The sequence below is a fragment of the Eleutherodactylus coqui genome, chromosome 5, assembly GCF_035609145.1.
Source record: "Eleutherodactylus coqui strain aEleCoq1 chromosome 5, aEleCoq1.hap1, whole genome shotgun sequence".
Lineage (NCBI taxonomy): Eukaryota > Metazoa > Chordata > Amphibia > Anura > Eleutherodactylidae > Eleutherodactylus > Eleutherodactylus coqui.
This window is the reverse complement of record NC_089841.1, coordinates 146,495,100-146,516,562: the sequence shown is the minus strand read 5'-3', so window position 1 is coordinate 146,516,562 and position 21,463 is coordinate 146,495,100. Positions and strand designations below refer to the sequence as shown.

At 45.0% G+C, this 21,463-nt stretch overlaps 1 protein-coding gene across 1 annotated transcript in view; it reads right to left on the bottom strand.

The window, feature by feature from the left end:
* The window catches only part of TMEM132B (transmembrane protein 132B), a 593,064-nt gene that overhangs the window by 67,354 nt on the left and 504,247 nt on the right, over window positions 1–21,463 (bottom strand). The window lies entirely within an intron of this gene.

Here is a 21,463-nt window from a genome sequence, read left to right as displayed (position 1 = left end):
AGTGATCCTGAGTGGTTGACTGGGGACTGTGGAAGACATGCCAAGGCTCTAGAGAGCAGCGGGAAAGACTTAGACCAAACCTGCTGGGCAAGTGACGCAACCAATGCATTCCTATTTTTTACTAAATGTAACTAGGGAATATTTTCCAGGTAGGGCTTATATTTCAAGTCTCCACAAAAATCCCCCCCAAAAAAATCATGCTAGGGCTTATTTTCAGGGTAGGTCTTATTTTAAGGGTGAAGGCAGTCAGAGAACACTGATATCTCACCAGTGAACAACTGCTTATGAAGGTTACTTGAGTCTAATACTACATTTACATGGGACGACTGTCTGCTAAATGATCTGCAGGAACGGGTAACTGTCACTGCTACTTGTTAGTGCTCGCGCAGAGCATTTCGACAGGCAAATGACTAACGCTGACTTCTCGCTCAGTGCTTCACATCGAGAAGTCAAGGATCCAGTGATGATTTTCATGATGACTGAAAGTGAGCGAATAGTAAACAATATTTATTTAAACGTAACAATTATCGTGCATTTGACTTAGTTTAAACAAATTGTGTGCGATGTCCCACGTAAAAGGCCCTAAGAATGAAAGACTTCAATGGAAAACCTAAATCTGATTAATTATTTTGTAATGTACAAAATCTAGAATTTTTTAATTCTTACAAGCTGGGCAATATACAGTGAGGCCTATTGGAGCTTCTTGGTTCTACTCAAAAAATAGAAAGTTGACCAAGGGACATATGGGGCTCATAGTTTGACTGAACCCTAGGAAGGGACTTTTTCAGCAATAGCACTAGTAACTCATACTTTGTTTTTTTTTCGAGAAATGCAAGTGATACTTAATAGAAGCATTTGAAACTTAGCATCACAACTCTACCTTACCCTTCTCTACTTTAAGGCCTCCTTCCCACGAGCGTGACGGGCTCCGCCGCGTAATATTACGCTGTGAAGCCCGTCACGGCGCCCCCCAGAGCCCCTATACTTACCTGCGGGAGATAGCGTGAAATCGCTTCCCCGCCCACCGCCGCCGCGTCACCGCCCGTCACCGCCCACCGCCGCCGCGTCACCGAGCGTGTCACGTGACGCGGCCGGCCGCGTCATATGGCGTCATATGACGCGCGGCGGTGGGCGGGAAAGCGTTTTTTCACGCTATCTCCCGCTGGTTACAGCGGGAGATAGCGTGAACGGACGGCTTCCATTGACTGCAATGGAAGCCGTCAGTGCGTACAGCCCGTCCTCACCCGCAGAAAATAGAGCATGCTGCGGGTGAGGACGGGAGAAATCGCGGTGCGTAATTCCGCGGTGGAATTACGCATCGTGAGCATTGTGCTATTAGGTTCAATAGAACCTAATAGCTGCGGGCAACGCAGCGGATTTTCGCCGCGAATTACGCGGCGGAAATCCGTTCGTGGGAAGGAGGCCTAATACTTACTTTAATAGCCATAGTAGTAGCCACATGTATATTATATAATTACAAAAAAAAACTTTTATTTTCCAGTTAAGCAAAAAACACAGAATTGCCATATGGAGGTCCGTCTACTGTTTGTATAAGCCTAAATTTTTTGTTTTCTTGGTATACAGTTATTATATATTTTTTTCCTTGAAGGGTAGAAATGCAATTTTCAAAACTGTACAAAAGACTTTCATAAGAAAATATGCCTGGCTTACATGAGGCCACTAACTACAGAAATAAGTAGATAGCCTTAGCTAATTTGGCAGTCATTAGCATGGGAGATAAAGACAATGTTAATTTGCCTACTAATATCTCATAGATGAAATGGTCACACTGACCTCTCTTCTCCAAGTCAAAAGAAACTGAGACTGCAAAGCTGATTTCATATCATGAAAAGCCGCCATCCAGCTAATTAACTCTTATGTATATTAAGAGATTTGTTACTGTGACTTTGCAAAATGTTGTTCTATATGTGGCAAAATTCAGTATGGTTGTGAAATGCTGATCCTTAGTGATTTCTGTCTCAAAGTAGGTTTCGAATAGTGTAAAATGTGGTTTCAGAAGCTGTAATTGGAATGTATGGGAACGTGTACCAAAATCTGGAGCCCAACTGCTTACAATTACAAATCTCAAACTTCAATTTACATCATTTTAGAACCCTTTTGAGGAACTGTTACAGGAGAAGCAATGCTGCAATCTCCAACAATACAGCATTAGGCCAGGCTCACACAAACGAGTCGGATTCTGCATGTGTATTTCTAAAAGCCTGCGGTCATTCGCGGAAAGTAATTGTGAATAGTCACGGAAGATCGCAGATGCAAGCATTTTTCGACGCATATGCACAGCGTATTGTCCGGGCAGAAGAAAGATCTCTTTCCTCTCCAGCCGGCATTCTGGCTTTTCTATCTATTTTGCTATGAAGTAGCGAACATTTCCGCTACTCATACGCAATGTTAATTGTGAAAGGGGGAAGGAAGACTCGCGTCCCTTGACTGAGATTATCCGCGTGGAAGCCATGCTAAAATAGAGCATGCTGCGATCTTTCTACCACTTGTGGAATCCACAATTCCTACCCGCACGTCTGAGCGAAACGGTGAAAGTTCATACCTTTCAATGCCCGCGTATCGTCTGCGCAGATGCTGATTGCGGAATCCGCAATTCAAATCCACCCATGTTAGCGTGGCCTCAAAGGGGTTGTGTGGTTTCAAGATAAATATTTTCAAGGGATGGACATGAATTAAAATAAAAAATAAAGCATGCTCACTCGTCTTTGCTTCCGTGCTGCGGCCAATCAGAGGCTGCAGTGTCACTGTCCCGAACTCCTGGCATCATGCCACCTAGGATGTAAGCCAGGTTCAGAAGGTAATCCTGCTGTCTTTGATTGGCAGCAGTGGTCACCTGACTTCCAGAAACAGAGAATGGGCATGGGGGAGCGGGAGCCATTTAGCTGTGCCTCGGTGGGGGGAGAAGACATGTGAGTATGCTTTATTTTTTATTTTAACTCATGCCCAGCACTTAAAAATATTATCTTGAAACCACACAACCCTTTTACAGAAAAAAAAACATCTACAGTCTTTACGCTATTCTTAAGTGAAAATCAGCCATCCCAGTGACTTACTGGTTCCTTACTAGAAATAAATATACTGGAAGACTCTATTTTTTTTCTCAAAGCAGTATTCTGACCATGAATATGTATGGCATTTGCAGGAGATATCTGAGTGGTGGGAGTATATCCACTGCAGACCTCAACCATTACCAACAATAGTGGTTGTGTGTTCTCTAATGTACACATTGGAGCTAAACTACTGGACATATACATGCAATGTATTGTGTATTCCACATCCCTCTCCAACACCCCTTGGACTTACCCTACAATGATAAACAAAAACAATAGAACATTATTGAAGAATTAGGGCTCATGCATACCATCATATCACAGATCTCTACTGTATGTATGCTTAATACACTAGACCACTACAGAGCCATCTGCTCTTATCTCTGACTTTATAGAGTGTTCGTATGGAACTTTTTGTATACAGAATCCTTGATTTAAAAAAAGAAAACAAATTGCCATATTTGGAGGAATATGATGTTCCTACAGCCTGAAATATGGAGTCACAGGGATAGGCTGTAGTTTAGAGTTATTGCACATGGCTTTGCCATCTGCATCTTCCCCAACATAATGAGTATTTTAATAATCAAAACTAAAGGAAAATTTAGCAAGGTGCAGATTGGTGACCTTCTTAGAGGGCATACAGTTGCTAGAATCCCTCCAAACAAACGTCAATATAAACAAATTGGTCCAGCATGCATTATACTCACTTCCATGCTATTAGTCTAACTTGATGAGAGCTCTTTCATAGTATTCAAATACCCTTTCCCTACCTACCATGCCCAATTGTCTGATTTCCTTGATATATAACGAATTGCTATTGAAAAATGTCTCACCAACACCCTATTTTTTAGCTGACTGGGAAAGAGATTTAGGCAGGTCCTTCAATAACTTAGATATCAAACAAATACTTACTTGTCACACAGATATTCCAGATATATCACAACACAAGAGAACACCTTCAAATTGTTCATTAGACAGTTTAGGACCCGAGTGGCATAAAGCAAATGCATCCTGAGACTCCCAATTTATGTTGGAGATGTTGTCAAGCACCGGACACAGTTTATCACATATAGTAGACGTTACTTAAAGGAACTCAATAAGATGTTTTTTGTTTTTTTTTAAAACCATGTTCCCCATGCCGTAAAATAACAAAGACATCTCCTGTCTTCCCGAATCTCCCACACTACTGCTTGATACTCCTTTCCCAATGTTTGCTTATAGGCTGCAGCCTGTTTATGGAATATTACGGGCTGCTGCAGCCAATGACAAATCTCAGTGATTGAGTTCTGAGCTCTGTGATTGGCTGCAGCAGCCTGTGATGTTTAATATACAAACTGCTGCAGAATGTAGGACCCAGAGCTGTGGCATTAGATACAGCAGTGAGCAGGTAAAGGTGAGTACATCACAGTTTGTTATTTTAGAGCAGGGGTAACATAGAAAAATAAAGCATTTTGGAAAAGCCTTGCAAGGTTTGATGAGTTAGATTTGCATCGGTGCATAGTACTGTACTTTTTGCGCACGAAGGGCCAGTTCACATGTGTGCACGACACATCCCCTCCATGATTTGGAAGACTATTTAGCCTGATGAGGTCCTGATCTGTTCTTTTTACCACAGAATTGCACAGCGTATTGCACATTTGTATGCATATTGGGGCCCTTGGTGCGCACAATAATAGAGCACACACAAAATGTACGAGCAAAACATGCTCATGCAAAGGAACCCATTGACATCAATGGGTTATATTCCCTGCGCATCGCACGCATATATTTTACAAAAATTTGCAAAAACACACACAAATGTGATTGTCTGAAGAAGCCCTTTGTTTACACTTAGTACAGTTGATAAAGAACTGTATGCTACGCAATAATCTTATATCGTCCCACATTCCTTCCTTCAAATAAAGATATGATTTAAAAAAAAATATATATAGCTAGGAAATATGTAATTTCCGAAAACTTTTACTGTAGATAGAAATTCACCCCTGCTAGTTTATAGATGCTAAATACATTTATAGTCATGATATGTCTAAAAGCTAATGAGATTACAAGAATAAAAAGGTTATCTTTGCCAAATGGTAAACAAATTACAGCACGCCAGGACACTTGTCACTTCGGAAGCGCGCATTTTATAATAAGTATTTTTATCGCAGAACAATCTGCCACCTGTGTCTTTTAAGAGATGACATCTACAATCTGAGGAAGACGTGGTTTGAAATATTCTGTATGCGATGCAGATTGACAAACAGGAGAGAATTGAAACTGAACACCAAAATGAAGTGAAAGCCAATTTGTGAACAGGCTCTCAAGGTTTCTGGACAGAAATATTTTAATGCGCGCTGAAAATCTCCTTTAATTGCCCTCAATTGTTGATATATTCTTTTGGGTTTGAAGAGGATTATCCAGGACGGCGTGTGGGAAGACAGAGTATGAGTCTAACAATATATAAAAGCAGATCACTCAAACAGGTTCATTGTAGCGGAACTTTTAAAAAGCCACCAAGAATTTCTAAGGACGCAGAATATAAAAGCCTGCAGCTATTTTACACAATGGTTACGTCTTGTCTAAAAGAAAAGCCCTATCAATGTACAAATTAATGCTATTATGTCCCCTCGTATAAAAACTAAACAACCTTGTTCCATCTTGTAATGCACGTCTATAGAAAATTGCAATTTTTGGGATACAGCTTTTTTTGTTCTAAAGCCAGTTACTGAAGAATTTTTAATGGACTTTATAGATATTCAAGCTAAAAAGTTGTGGGAAATGCATTGCAGTAATATAATGCTTTTTTTCCTTAGACTTCTTTTTAGCCAAAAGCACTCTGTTGGCTCCAAAACTTAGATGCACAGTGTTTTTTCTGGACTTATTCCAAGAACCTGAGTGAAAGTTCATATATTGGAGCAAGTGGATACCCATAAAAATGGAAAAGGTATTCCGAAGATGGTCAGAGTATCGAGTAACCAAGCAAATTCAGGGTTGAAAGCAGCAATAATATGTTGGAGAGCAAGACATCAAATTGCGAGGTGCAGATATAGCATTAGTAACGTAAGATGGGTCAAAATTAGAGATGAGCGAGCGTACTCGCTAAGTCAAACTACTCGAGTGGGGGGCGGGGAGCGGCGGAGGAGAGCGGGGATGAAAGGGGGGGGATCTCACACTCTCCCCCCTCCCCCCCCCCCCCCCCGCTCCTCCCTGCTCACTCCCACAACTCACCGCTCTCCTCCACTGGCACCCGAATTTTTAGAGACGAGCGGGCAGGTACTCGCATAAGGCACTACTCGCTCGAGGAGTTTGCCTTAGCGAGTACACTCGCTCATCTCTAGTCAAAATTAAAGTTTGACTACAAGAAGGCATAGTACGGAAGTAAGGAATAGCGACAAATTACTGTAACATGAGTTGGTTGATGTCCATGCCAGTATCAGCTTTGACTTGATACTGTCAAAGCTGATACTGGGATGGATATCAACCAACTGAAAGAAGCAGTGCAAAACCGAAAAACATGGAGGGAGCTCGCCTTTAGAGTCACCGAGGGCCATGAATGACTAAATGGCTAACAACTATACCATGCACTATATTTGTGCCAAAAGAGGGAATATACTGAATAGGTTATATTTTGCTTGACTCGGTGCATGCACCCCATGGCATCTTTGCCTATGCATGCATAAAGTCATTAGAGGCAGCCACAGACAGAGCTGGTGCTAAGTTCATGATATTTCTCTTATACAATCGGGGATTTAAACACTCTTTATAAACACAGAGGCACTATGGGAAGAGCAGGTGAAGTCCAACACTTGCACTCTCATACAATGCTTGTATTCTCTCAACGGAAAAAGAAGAAGCTTGTAATAATGTGTTGATGATGCAGAGGTAGTCGTCCGTAGGATATTTGATTTCTGAAGCCTAAAACAGCTGTATGTAAATTGTTATATTTAACCCTTTGCAATCCAATTTTGGATTTAGGGTTTCCTAGTGGGCGTTCTCTTTCTGCCATGATACAATGGCGACATCTGCTGACTAGAGCCAGTACTGCGGTATGGGACATGCTGGAGAGGCCCCCAACAACAGAGCAGCCAGTAATATACAGTAAGAATACCCTGCCAGACGTCTTCCGACATCGGAGCTGTACAGCCTTCAATTAGAATGTCTTTAGATGTCAGACAGTGGATTGGAAAGGGTTAATACTAGAGATGAGCGAACGTGTTCTTCCGAGCTTCATATTCGTGCGAATATTAGGGTGTTCGGGATGTTCGTTATTCGTAACGAACACCATGCGGTGTTCTGGTTACTTTCACTTCCTTCCCTGAGACGTTAGCGCGCTTTTTTTGGCCAATTGAAAGACAGGGAAGGCATTACAACTTCCCCCTGTGACGTTCAAGCCCTATACCACCCCCCTGCTGTGAGTGGCTGGGAAGATCAGGTGTCACCCGAACATAAAAGTCGGCCCCTCCCGCGGTTCGGCTCAGATGCCGTGTGAGTTAGATGAGGGACAGTGCTGTTTGTACCGGAGCTGCTGTAGGGAAAGAATTGGTAGTTAGTGTAGGCTTCAAGACCCCCCAAAGGTCCTTATTAGGGCCACTGATAGCTGTGTGTTGGCTGCTGTTAGCAGTGCCATTTTTTTTTTTCTCAAAATCGGCTCTGCAGAGCGTTGCACCCGGCATTAGGGACAGAAGTGCTGCATAGGCAGGGAGAGTGTTAGGAGTGAGTGTAGCCTTCAAGAACCTCAACGGTCCTTTCTAGGGCCATATTTATCCGTGTGCAGTACTGTCCAGGCTGCTGTTAGCTGTGCTGCATTTTTTTTTGCTTCTCAAAATCGCCTCTGCAGAGCATTCCACCCTCCATTGATACTGCAGGGAAAGAATTGTATAGGCAGGGCCACAACACAGTTATTATTCATTGAATATACGCAGTGCTGCCTTTTGCTTGTAAAACAAGTGAAAATAATTCTATTTGTCCTGCCTCTGTCAGTCCTAACGCCAGTGGACACGTGTCGGCTGCGTGTGCAACCTGTAAAAATCATACGCACCCAGCTACGTTTTACTCCTGGCTTCGCCATTTGCTTTCCTTAATTGGGAAAAAAAATACCTGCTCTGCCACAGTTAATAACTCTGCTACCCTCACGTTCTGTGACACATTAGCAGGAAAACAGCACAGTTATTAAACTTCTCATGTTCATAGAATATACGCAGTGCTGCCTTTTGGTGCAAAAAAACGGAAAATAATTCTATTTGTCCTGCCTCTGTCCGTCCTAACGCCGGTGGACACGTGTCGGCTGCGTGTGCAACCTGTAAAAATCATACGCACCCAGCTACGTTTTACTCCTGGCTTCGCCATTTGCTTTACTTAATTGGGAAAAAAAATACCTGCTCTGCCACAGTTAATAACTCTGCTACCCTCACGTTCTGTGACACATTAGCAGGAAAACAGCACAGTTATTAAACTTCTCATGTTCATAGAATATACGCAGTGCTGCCTTTTGGTGCAAAAAAACGGAAAATAATTCTATTTGTCCTGCCTCTGTCCGTCCTAACGCCGGTGGACACGTGTCGGCTGCGTGTGCAACCTGTAAAAATCATACGCACCCAGCTACGTTTTACTCCTGGCTTCGCCATTTGCTTTCCTTAATCGGGAAAAAAAATACCTGCTCTGCCACAGTTAATAACTCTGCTACCCTCACGTTCTGTGACACATTAGCAGGAAAACAGCACAGTTATTAAACTTCTCATGTTCATAGAATATACGCAGTGCTGCCTTTTGGTGCAAAAAAACGGAAAATAATTCTATTTGTCCTGCCTCTGTCCGTCCTAACGCCGGTGGACACGTGTCGGCTGCGTGTGCAACCTGTAAAAATCATACGCACCCAGCTACGTTTTACTCCTGGCTTCGCCATTTGCTTTCCTTAATTGGGAAAAAAAATACCTGCTCTGCCACAGTTAATAACTCTGCTACCCTCACGTTCTGTGACACATTAGCAGGAAAACAGCACAGTTATTAAACTTCTCATGTTCATAGAATATACGCAGTGCTGCCTTTTGGTGCAAAAAAACGGAAAATAATTCTATTTGTCCTGCCTCTGTCCGTCCTAACGCCGGTGGACACGTGTCGGCTGCGTGTGCAACCTGTAAAAATCATACGCACCCAGCTACGTTTTACTCCTGGCTTCGCCATTTGCTTTACTTAATTGGGAAAAAAAATACCTGCTCTGCCACAGTTAATAACTCTGCTACCCTCACGTTCTGTGACACATTAGCAGGAAAACAGCACAGTTATTAAACTTCTCATGTTCATAGAATATACGCAGTGCTGCCTTTTGGTGCAAAAAAACGGAAAATAATTCTATTTGTCCTGCCTCTGTCCGTCCTAACGCCGGTGGACACGTGTCGGCTGCGTGTGCAACCTGTAAAAATCATATGCACCCAGCTACATTTTACTCCTGGCTTCGCCATTTGCTTTCCTTAATTGGGAAAAAAAATACCTGCTCTGCCACAGTTAATAACTCTGCTACCCTCACGTTCTGTGACACATTAGCAGGAAAACAGCACAGTTATTAAACTTCTCATGTTCATAGAATATACGCAGTGCTGCCTTTTGGTGCAAAAAAACGGAAAATAATTCTATTTGTCCTGCCTCTGTCCGTCCTAACGCCGGTGGACACGTGTCGGCTGCGTGTGCAACCTGTAAAAATCATACGCACCCAGCTACGTTTTACTCCTGGCTTCGCCATTTGCTTTACTTAATTGGGAAAAAAAATACCTGCTCTGCCACAGTTAATAACTCTGCTACCCTCACGTTCTGTGACACATTAGCAGGAAAACAGCACAGTTATTAAACTTCTCATGTTCATAGAATATACGCAGTGCTGCCTTTTGGTGCAAAAAAACGGAAAATAATTCTATTTGTCCTGCCTCTGTCCGTCCTAACGCCGGTGGACACGTGTCGGCTGCGTGTGCAACCTGTAAAAATCATATGCACCCAGCTACGTTTTACTTCTGGCTTCGCCATTTGCTTTCCTTAATTGGGAAAAAAAATACCTGCTCTGCCACAGTTAATAACTCTGCTACCCTCACGTTCTGTGACACATTAGCAGGAAAACAGCACAGTTATTAAACTTCTCATGTTCATAGAATATACGCAGTGCTGCCTTTTGGTGCAAAAAAACGGAAAATAATTCTATTTGTCCTGCCTCAGTCCGTCCTAACGCCGGTGGACACGTGTCGGCTGCGTGTGCAACCTGTAAAAATCATACGCACCCAGCTACGTTTTACTCCTGGCTTCGCCATTTGCTTTCCTTAATCGGGAAAAAAAATACCTGCTCTGCCACAGTTAATAACTCTGCTACCCTCACGTTCTGTGACACATTAGCAGGAAAACAGCACAGTTATTAAACTTCTCATGTTCATAGAATATACGCAGTGCTGCCTTTTGGTGCAAAAAAACGGAAAATAATTCTATTTGTCCTGCCTCTGTCCGTCCTAACGCCGGTGGACACGTGTCGGCTGCGTGTGCAACCTGTAAAAATCATACGCACCCAGCTACGTTTTACTCCTGGCTTCGCCATTTGCTTTCCTTAATTGGGAAAAAAAATACCTGCTCTGCCACAGTTAATAACTCTGCTACCCTCACGTTCTGTGACACATTAGCAGGAAAACAGCACAGTTATTAAACTTAGATTATTCATTCACTAGAGGCAGTGGGGCCTTTCGTTTTCAAAAAAGGGAAAAAATTATATTTGGCCTGCAGTCTTGCGCCAATTTATTAGCTGCCTGTGAAATCAAATCACTGGTAATACAGCATGCTGAGGGGTAGGGGTAGGCCTAGAGGACGTGGACGCGGCCGAGGACGCGGAGGGCCAAGTCAGGGTGTGGGCACAGGCCAAGCTCCTGATCCAGGTGTGTCGCAGCCGACTGCTGCGCGATTAGGAGAGAGGCACGTTTCTGGTGTCCCCACATTCATCGCCCAATTAATGGGTCCACGCGGGAGACGGTTATTAGAAAATGAGCAGTGTGAGCAGGTCCTGTCCTGGATGGCAGAAAGTGCTTCGAGCAACCTATCGTCTACCCGCAGTTCTGCGCCGTCCACTGCTGCCAATCCGAATCCTCTGTCTGCTGCTCCTCCTTCCTCCCAGCCTCCTCACTCCACTACAATAACACCTGCTCAGGAGCGGGAACACTCCCAGGAACTGTTCTCGGGCCCCTGCTTAGATTGGGCAGCAGCGGTTCCTCTCCCACCAGAGGAGTTTATCGTCACTGATGCCCAACCATTCGAAAGTTCCCGGGGTCCGGGGTAAGAGGCTGGGGACTTCCGCCAACTGTCTCAACAACTTTCTGTGGGTGAGGAGGACGATGACGATCAGACACAGTTGTCTTGCAGTGAGGTAGTAGTAAGGGCAGTAAGTCCGAGGGAGCAGCGCACAGAGGATTCGGAGGAAGAGCAGCAGGACGATGAGGTGACTGACCCCACCTGGTGTGCAACGCTTACTCAGGAGGACAGGTCTTCAGAGGGGGAGTCAAGGGCATCAGCAGGGCAGGTTGCAAGAGGCAGTGCGGTGGCCAGGGGTAGAGGCAGGGCCAGACCGAATAATCCACCAAGTGTTTCCCAAAGCGCCCCCTCGCGCCATGCCACCCTGCAGAGGCCGAGGTGCTCTAAGGTCTGGCAGTTTTTCACAGAGACGCCTGACGACCGACGAACAGTGGTGTGCAACCTTTGTCGCGCAAAGCTCAGCCGGGGAGCCAACACCAACAGCCTCACCACCACCACCATGCGCAGACATATGATGGCCAAGCACCCCGCAAGGTGGGACGAAGGCCGTTCAGCGCCTCCGGTTTGCACCCCTGCCTCTCCCCCTGTGCCCCAACCTGCCACTGAGATGCAACCCCCCTCTCAGGACACAGGCACTACCGTCTCCTGGCCTGCACCCACACCCTCACCTCCGCTGTCCTCGGCCCCATCCAGCAGTGTAGTTCAGCGCACCGTCCAGCCGTCGCTTGCGCAACTGTTGGAGCGCAAGCGCAAGTACGCCGCCACGCACCCGCACGCTCAAACGTTAACCGTCCGCATAGCAAAATTCATCAGCCTTGAGATGCTGCCGTATAGGGTTGTGGAAACGGAGTCCTTCAAAAGTATCATGGAGGCGGCGGCCCCGCGCTACTCAGTTCCCAGTCGCCACTACTTTTCCCGATGTGCCGTCCCAGCCCTGCACGACCACGTCTCCCGCAACATTGTACGCGCCCTCACCAACGCGGTTACTGCCACGGTCCACTTAACTACGGACACGTGGACAAGCACAGGCGGGCAGGGCCACTACATCTCCCTGACGGCACATTGGGTGAATTTAGTGGAGGCTGGAACAGAGTCAGAGCCTGGGACCGCTCACGTCCTACCCACCCCCAGAATTGCGGGCCCCAGCTCGGTGGTGGTATCTGCGGAGGTGTATGCTTCCTCCACTAACGCACCCTCCTCCTCCTCCTCCTCCTCCTCTGTCTCGCAATCAAGATGTGTTAGCAGCAGCATGTCGCCAGCAGTCGGTGTCGCGCGGTGTGGCAGCACAGCGGTGGGCAAGCGTCAGCAGGCCGTGCTGAAACTACTCAGCTTAGGCGATAAGAGGCACACGGCCCACGAACTGCTGCAGGGTCTGACACAGCAGACCGACCGCTGGCTTGCGCCGCTGAGCCTCCAACCGGGCATGGTCGTGTGTGACAACGGCCGTAACCTGGTGGCGGCTCTGCAGCTCGGCAGCCTCATGCACGTGCCATGCCTGGCCCACGTCTTTAATTTGGTGGTTCAGCGGTTTCTGAAAAGCTACCCACGCTTGTCAGACCTGCTCGTAAAGGCGCGCCGGCTCTGCGCACATTTTCGCAAGTCCCACACGGACGCTGCCACCCTGCGCACCCTGCAACATCACTTTAAGCTGCCAGTGCACCGACTGCTGTGCGACGTGCCCACACGGTGGAACTCTACGCTCCACATGTTGGCCAGGCTCTATGAACAACGTAGAGCTATAGTCGAATACCAACTCCAACATGGGCGGCGCAGTGGGAGTCAGCCTCCTCAATTCCTTTCAGAAGAGTGGGCCTGGTTGGCAGACATCTGCCATGTCCTTGGTAATTTTGAGGAGTCTACCCAGGTGGTGAGCGGCGATGCTACAATCATTAGCGTCACCATTCCTCTGCTATGCATCTTGAGAAATTCCCTGCAAACCATAAAGGCAGCTGCTTTGCGCTCGGAAACGGGGGCGGGGGAAGACAGTATGCCGCTGGATAGTCAGGGCACCCTCCTGTCTATTTCTCAGCGCGTACAGGAGGAGGAGGAGGAGCATGAGGAGGATGAGGAGGAGGGGGAAGAGACAGCTTGGGCCGCTGCTGACGGTACACCGGCTGATTGCCTGTCATCCTTTCAGCGTGTATGGCCTGAGGAGGAGGAGGAGGAGGAGGATCCTGAAAGTGATCTTCCTAGTGAAGACAGCCATGTGTTGCGTACAGGTACCCTGGCACACATGGCTGACTTCATGTTAGGATGCCTTTCTCGTGATCCTCGCGTTGCACGCATTCTGGCCACGACGGATTACTGGGTGTACACACTGCTCGATCCACGGTATAAGGAGAACCTGCCCACTCTGATTCCCGAAGAGGAAAGGGGTTCGAGAGTGTTGCTATACCACAGGACCCTGGCGGACAAGCTGATGGTAAAATTCCCAGCCGACAGCGCTAGTGGCAGAAGGCGCAGTACCGAGGGCAAGGTAGCAGGGGATGTGCGTAGATCGAGCAGCATGTACATCCCAGGCAGTGCAACAGTCTTTAAGGGCCTGGCCAGCTTTATGGCTCCCCACCAAGACTGTGTCACCGCTCCCCAGTCACGGCTGAGTCGGCGGGAGCACTGTAAAAGGATGGTGAGGGAGTACGTAGCGGATCGCACGACCATCCTTGGTGACGCCTCTGCCCCCTACAACTACTGGGTGTCGAAGCTGGACACGTGGCCTGAACTAGCGCTGTATGCCATGGAGGTGCTTGCTTGTCCTGCGGCTAGCGTCTTGTCGGAGAGGGTGTTTAGTGCGGCTGGGGGAATCATCACAGATAAGCGTAGCCGCTTGTCAACCGACAGTGCCGACAGGCTAACAATCATCAAGATGAACAAAGGCTGGATTTCCCCAGACTTCTGTTCTCCACCAGCGGACAGCAGCGATACGTAAGCAATACGTAGGCTGCACCCGCGGATGGAAGCTACGTTCTCTCTCACCATCCAAAACGGGGACATTTCTGCTTCATCAATCTGTGTCTAATATTCCTCCTCCTCCTCCTGCTCCTCCTCCTGAAACCTCACGTAATCACGCTGAACGGGCAATTTTTCTTAGGGCCACAAGGCTCACTCAAATAATTTTTCTGAACAATTTTTATAAGTTTCAATGCGCTTAAAAGCGTTGGAACTGTAACTTGAACCAATTTTTCGTTACACTGGGCTGCCTCCAGGCCTAGTTACCACTTAAGCCACATTAACCAAAGCGATTAATGGGTTTCACCTGCCCTCTTGGCTGGCCATGGCCAATTTTTGGGATGTACATTAGTACTGTTGATACAGCAATTTTTGTGGGCCCTCGCCTACAGTGTAATCAAATTAATTTTTAGCCCACCTGCATTCCAGCTGACATTACCTCAGCTGTGTTGGGCAATGCAATGGGATATTTTTGTGTACCGCCGGTGGGTTCCAGGGAGCCACCCATGCTGTAGGTGCACACGGAGTTTTTAACACATCTGTACACTTGTAAAGAACCCCAGTCTGACTGGGGCATGCAGTGTGGGCCGAAGCCCACCTGTATTACGCACGACATTACTACCTCAGCTGTGTTGGGCAATGCAATGGGATATTTCTATGTACCGCCGGTGGCTTCCTGGCACCCACCCAGGCAGTGGGTCCACAGGGAGTTTAACCTACATGTGTCCACTTCTAAAGAACCCCAGTCTGACTGGGGCATGCAGTGTGGGCCGAAGCCCACCTGTATTACACACAACATTACTACCTCAGCTGTGTTGGGCAATGCAATGGGATATTTCTATGTACCGCCGGTGGCTTCCTGGCACCCACCCAGGCAGTGGGTCCACAGGGAGTTTAACCTACATGTGTCCACTTCTAAAGAACACCAGTCTGACTGGGGCATGCAGTGTGGGCCGAAGCCCACCTGTATTACGCACGACATTACTACCTCAGCTGTGTTGGGCAATGCAATGGGATATTTCTATGTACCGCCGGTGGCTTCCTGGCACCCACCCATGCTGTCGGTCCACAGGGACTTCACAATAGGGAGTTGTACCTGCCTGTGTCTATGAATTAAAAAGCCCGGTCTAACTGGGGCATGCAGACACCTTGACAGAATGAATAGTGTGTGGCACATAGGTTCCCCATTGCTATGCCTACGTGTGCAGCTCCTGATGGCGGTGGCACAGGATTCTATTTCTCATTGCTTCTGTACAGCATTGTGGGCTATCGACCCGCCACTTTTAAAGAGGGTCGCTGCCTAGCCGTGCCAACCCTCTGCAGTGTGTGCCTGCGGTTCCTCCTCATGGCAGACGCACTTCTAAATAGACATGAGGGTGGTGTGGCATGAGGGCAGCTGAAGGCTGCGCAGGGACACTTTGGTGTGCGCTGTGGGGGGGAGGGGGGGTGGTTGGTCAGCATGTAACCCAGGAGAAGTGGCAGCGGAGTGTCATCCAGGCAGTGATTGTGCTTTGTTGTAGCTAGTGTGGTGCTTAGCAAAGGTATGCCATGCTAATGAGGGCTTTTCAGAAGTAAAAGTTGTTGGGAGGGGGGGGGCCCACTCTTGCCGCTATTGTGGCTTAATAGTGGGACCTGGGAACTTGAGATGCAGCCCAACATGTAGCCCCTCGCCTGCCCTATCAGTTTCTGTGTCATTCCCATCACTTTCTTGAATTGCCCAGATTTTCACACATGAAAACCTTAGCGAGCATCGGCGAAATACAAAAATGCTCTGGTCGCCCATTGACTTCAATGGGGTTCGTTGTTCGAAACGAACCCTCGAGCATCGCGGGAAGTTCCTTCCGAATAACGAGCACCCGAACATTTTGGTGTTCGCTCATCTCTAGTTAATACTGCCAAAATATAATTTCCTAAATTTTTTTTGAAACATTATTTTTTTACATTTCCAAATTCATATGATTAAAATGACCAAAAATAGTGCAGCATGCAGTGTTATTTCTTTTTTGTTCAGGTAAAATGTCAGACAACATGACAGAGTCAAAGGGATCGATTGGGCACTGTTGGAATCTGAACATATAATGGAATCTGCACCACCATTACCTTCATTGTTCTGCTTCTATAATGGAGCAGTACAACAGAAATTGTTAACAGTGTTGTCTAAAAACAGATGTTTGCAGGGGCTCTTTTTTAGAATCAGCAAGACATAAGTGAATAGGGCTGAACAGCAACACCAGGCACAGCTTTTTGACAACAATGGCATTGTTTCTAGAGGAAAAGCAGTTTCCCCTGTACATAATAATACCAGAAGACGTCCTCCCTCAAAAACAATAGTGCCAACAGGACATAGTGGTATTAAAGGTCCTGGTCTAGAGTGATAATCTGGTTAATGGGTACATCCTTGGTGGTTTAGATCAGTAATGGGATTTATGTTCCTCTGATGCATCCTCTGTTTCCACTCCCACAACCAAAGAGTTGCATGACAAAATTGTGACCACCAATATCTGCCACTATGGGAGGTTATGTCACACAGATATATACAGCTACCTAACTTTTCAGTTAAACTTTCAGTATAAGCTTCTCATGTAAGTACATGAGGAATAACACTATTTCTGTCCATTATATTACTTGCACCATGTATTTTGTTCACCATTTTTCTCCAGTGAGGCTGTATATCTGATTTTCAGTCTTCTCAAAACTGGTGGGAGAAGTTTTAGATGTTATGCTGTATTCTATACACTGTGTACAGAGACGACATGCAGATTTTCTGTCTGTAACACACACAGACATAGCATAACCATGGAGGACAGTGTACAGCAATGCTGAGCAGCATAGATATGAATAAATAGCAGCATATATATATTCTGCTGGAGCTAATGGTGAGTTATGTGTGTGGGTGTCTCTCTCTCCTCCTCCCCCCTCCACTCTTTCAAAGATTTCAATAAGAACGGTGACTCACCCTTCTCCATCAGTTCTTCTTGTGCCATTCTGCCATCTACAGTAATACACTTGATAGCAGGCAGTGGACAGCAGGTTATGATGAAGAGAAACCCCTATTGACCAGCACCTTAGTGTGATGTTTCAGCAGAAAAATCACATTTTAGGTAAATAAGGTAAATGGCAGTTTTGCTAGTTATCACACTGATTGTCATATGCAAATAAGGGAGATGGAACAATACCAATGCAGCGCCACCTATTGGTTGGCAGCATTCCTTCACATCAATGCTTGACCCTTTATACAGGTCTGTAAAGCAACGATTGGGAATTTAGAACCAAGACAGAATCCATACACAGACAGCTGTTTTGGGGTTTTTACTCCTCATCAGTGTACAGTAGGATCCTGGCTTGGCTGGTGAGAGGCATATGACGTGGGTTGGAAGGGGTATCATATTTCCTTAGGTAGAGCACCAAGAAGGTGAGTGAGGAGATCTATAGGGCCACCCATGCTTCTCTGGGTAATATGGTAATAAGGGAGATAGAACAATTCTTCTGTAGCATTCCTTCAAATCAATGCTTGTCACTTTATATACGTCTGTAGAGCAATGATTGGGAATTGAGAACCAAGATAGAATCCATACACAAAGAGCTGTTTTGGGTTATTTTGCTCCTAATTAGTGTACAGTAGGATCTTGGCTTGGCTATTGAGAGGCCTATAATGTGGGTCGGGAGGCGTATCATATTTCCTTAGGGAGAGCACCAAGGAGGTGAGTGAGGAGACTTATAAGGCATAAGTCGTTTGAAAAGTTAGTGACCAGTGACCATATAAGGAGAACTGCGCAAATACAGTTGATCTCCTTGAAGATTTACTAGCAATTACATTGCTGGTTTAAACGTAGTACTGGAAGAGGCCTTTCAGTAATAATTACTAGCAAATGGAAGCTGTAATACTAGGCAAGTGGCAATCTTTGTTATATACCAATAGTTCAGAGTTAGCCACCCAAGAAAAAAAAATGGATAACTTCTTAAAGTACTCTAAAATGAGAAATAAATCCCTTGTTCAAAGATTTATGATTGAAGTGATGACAAGAAAATACCTTCTGTTTTGAGAAAGCAATACTGTATTACATATCTTGTATATGAAATCCTGATTTTAGCCTTACAACTGAGTTATAACATGGTGTAAAATAAAATTTGAAGAAGTGTTGTAACTCATATACAATAAAAATATGTTCATACAAGCCAGCCATATATTTATATAGATGTATAAAGACAGATTACTTCAGAAATATATAGAGGCTCTTATCTAACATTCAGCAACAATACATAGCAAATAAAGATGAGCAGAACCTTGATGTGCCTTTTAGACCAATCTGATTTACAGGCTTTCTTTCCAGAATAAATCAAGAAAAGGAGCAGAAAAAGATGATGAGTGGATGTTGGGAGATTGCAAGAGGAATCAATAAACGCCATGGGATGGACTGCCTCCAGATTCACACTTAAGCATCAGAATACACAGTACAGATTTGGGTTCAGGAGGCATTTTTATGTGAATACACACTAAAATATGATCTATATTGTTAAGATACTCAGCGGTATCATCTACCAGATATTTCTTTTGCTGCCTCCAACTTTCCAATAATTACAGTGTAGAACAAACTACAGGCCCCATTGGACATGTCAAAATGAGGTTATATTATTAAACCATTTAACCCCTTAAGTAGACAGCAAATTTGGGCTTTAAAAAATAAAAAGACTTGCTTTTCTGTTTTGCATTCTCACAATTTTTTATGCCAACATTTTTACATCTACTTTTTTATTTAAGGGGGATGGGTTGTAGTGCTTAACCAGGCCAGCAGTTTAGGGTGAGCTCTGTTCATTCCGCAGGAAAATGACATTATAGCTTTGCAGAAACACAGCTCATTCTACTTTAATACTTTTACCAGCAGTAGCCCAGGGTTTTTATAGTAGTCAAATACATGATTTCATTTTAAAATTAAAATTCATGACTTTAAAATGACACTAAAAGCATGTTGGTGGCCCTTACAGAACCAGAGCTACGGCCATTCGACGCGAGGACAAGAATACCGAATTTACAGCTGTCATTTCATGTGTGTAAAGAGGAGAGAAAAGGGTCGGGGGATAGCTTGCAACATAGAAGACCTGTGATTCTCCCATACATTCCCTGTCCCAAGGGAGGGGTGCCATGGACTTTTTTTTTAGGATATCCCCCCCCCTATCAATCAGAAAGCATATTTGCTCTCTGATTGTCACATATGGGTTTTTCCCAGAAAAGTAGTGAAATGCTGATGACTTGCTCATTTAATCACCCCTCTACACTGTTTAACCTTGTAAATGCTGTAGTCATTGCCGACCATGGTATTTAAACATTTTTTACAGAATAAAATGTGAAAAACGTTTTCCCATTACATAAGGCTTTAAATATTGAAAAAAGGGAAAAAGAACTACACATAATTGGTATCGCTACATCTAGAGATGAGCAAGCATGCTCGATAAGGCAAACTACTCGAGCCAGTAGTGCCTTAATCGAGTACCTGCTCGCTCATCTCTAAAGATTCGTCTGCCGGCGCGGGTGAGAGGTGAGTTGCGGCGGTGAGCAGGGGGGAAGAGGGGGAGAGAGGGAGAGAGAGATCTCCCCTCCATTCCTCCCCACTCTCCCCCACCTCTCCCCGACCCCTGCCGGCACCCGAATCTTTAGAGACGAGCGGGCAGGTACTCGAATAAACCACTACTCGCTCGAGTAGTTTGCCTTAGCGAGTATGCTCTCTCATCTCTAGCTACATCCATAACAACCCTTCTATAAAATATTACATTATTTATCCAGTATAGTAAATTCTGTAAAAAAATGCCAGAATAGCAGTTTTCTAATCATCTCACTTCACCGAAACAAGAATAAAAGAATAAAAAAATAATTAAAAAACCATTTATACCTCAAAATAGTGGCAATAAAAAGAACAAGATGTCTCACAAAAAAACAGGTCTGAAAAGTAAAAGTGTCCTGGTCCTGTAATGTGGTGCCAAACAAAAAGTATTTTTATTTGTAAAAAAAAAAAAAGCACTTATATTGTGCAAAAGTGGTAAAACAGTAAAACCTGTAAGTTTGGAGTTGTCATAATTGTAATGACTGATAAAAACACGTTACATGCAAGTTTTAATGTTTCATATAAACTTTACTTTTATGGGATTTATTTTTCATATAACTGTTCACTTCATAGTCATAGAAGCTCTCTCTCCCCTTGTGTCCTGACTAAAAGAAATGTTAACCCCAATCGATTCTTTTCCTTGTATACAGGGAGATTCTGCTAAGTCTCTGATATATTAAGTAGGGAATTTGACAGATACAGCAGAGGTAAATCTATTAAATCTGGTTTTGATTTTTTCTACACACCAGGATAAAATCAATGAGGAGATTCATCAATGTGTTTACATTGTATTTAGTGGCACACCTTGAAGCTCCTAGGTGCCAACGCAAAATCTGTAACCAGTCCCATCATATGCCATTCATAATTATGGCGTCTACCTTATGTACCAGAACAGACTTTTTGGGCTCCCTCAGGCACCAGTGTCCAGATACCTTTTCTAGCTCGGCACCTCCTATAGCTATGTATCTCTGAAACCTCTGTTGGACCTTCTTAACCTACAAATGTGTTACAAAGTGGGCATATTTTCAAAGTTACACCTAGCAAAAATTGATTTATGACCATTTTCCATCCGTTCTTAAGTTACAAAAGCAGCAGAAATAATGCTAAGTCCAAGATGATGTTGTTTTTAGCATATGCCAGCAGCTGGGTTGTACTAGATGGAAGAGACATACTGCACACTGCTTACATGGTGCGCCAGTATTAATATATCTTCCTCATTGAGTTTAAAGAGAATCTGTCAGCAGGTTTATTTTGCCCTAAGCATAAAAACAGATAGATAGAATAGAAATAGGTCCCTTAATAGCAATGAACTATGTTTTACTCTAAAACGCTGCAACATTTCAGAGAAAACATAGTTTAAGAAGTGCCAGGCTTGGGGAGAAGCATGTGTTGGGCGGCTCCCCCTCTGGCTACTCCCCATCCAGCTCAGCTTGACTGACAGATCTCTCCCTATTTGTTCATAGAAGGAGACTTGTCAGTCTAGTTTAGCCAAGCCAAGAGAAGCCGGAGGGAAGCCACCCAGTGGACACTTCTCTCTGAGCCCAGCACTTTTTAAAACACTTCAGTGTAAAACATGGTTCAGAGAAGCTGCGGTTA